We start from the raw sequence: 912 nt of genomic DNA, 5'->3' as shown, positions 1-912 counted from the left end.
GGCAGCACGCTGGTTTTTTTTTGTTTTTTTTTAATGATTTTATTTTCACATTTAAAAACAACCCAACCCCATCCAAATTCCGAAAATCTTCGGATTGATACAAATTCCAAAGATTCCTACCAGAACTAAGGAGCTGATATGAATTAGAGAGGGCGCTGGGGAGAGGGGGGGTGCATGGTGTTTTTTTTTCACATTTAAAAACAACCTAACCCCATCCAAATATATCCAAATTCTGACAACTTTGGATTGATCCAAATTCAGGTAAATTCCTACCAGACCTAAGGGGCTGATATGACTTAGAGAGGGGAGGAGTGGGGGCGGGGGGATGCATGCTGTTTTTATCACATTTAAAAACAACCTAACCCCATCCAAATAGATCCAAATTCCGAAAACTCGAACGGATCTGAATCTCAGAAAACATTAAAAAAAACAAAATCCGAAGAGAAACAAAACAAATAACTAAAGTTCCGGCCGCGCGCAAGTCTATTTGTTACGGTTTACATCCACTTTATTGAACTGTCTCCATAAATCTCATCCTTGCCGAGGGGGTCTGGCTCCACAATGGCATCCGGGGGAGGAGGCCAGAATAGTGGCTCTTTAAATGACTGAAGTGTCATTCATGTGTCTTATCTTGAAAGGGAGCAGAGAGTGGACAGCAGACAGTTCAGCAGCAGGGCATCCAAACGTATGGGAGCGCAGGCAGGCGGGGTACCGAAGCAGCAGATCCATCCAACACCATAATCAGACATTTCATTTTCTTGCCTAGTAATCCTAGAGAAGGAAACTACCCAAAGGGTCCTTCTGCTGCCGCCAAATATTTTGTATATTATTATTATTATGTCTTTATCGATGTTTACCTTCATGTTTCACCTTCGTAACATCTCCAAAATACGCCCCTTCCTCACCAAAGAA

Source organism: Nanorana parkeri, unplaced genomic scaffold (assembly GCF_000935625.1).
Source record: "Nanorana parkeri isolate BGI_ZX_2015 unplaced genomic scaffold, ASM93562v1 scaffold15, whole genome shotgun sequence".
Lineage (NCBI taxonomy): Eukaryota > Metazoa > Chordata > Amphibia > Anura > Dicroglossidae > Nanorana > Nanorana parkeri.
This window is presented reverse-complemented; position numbering follows the sequence as displayed.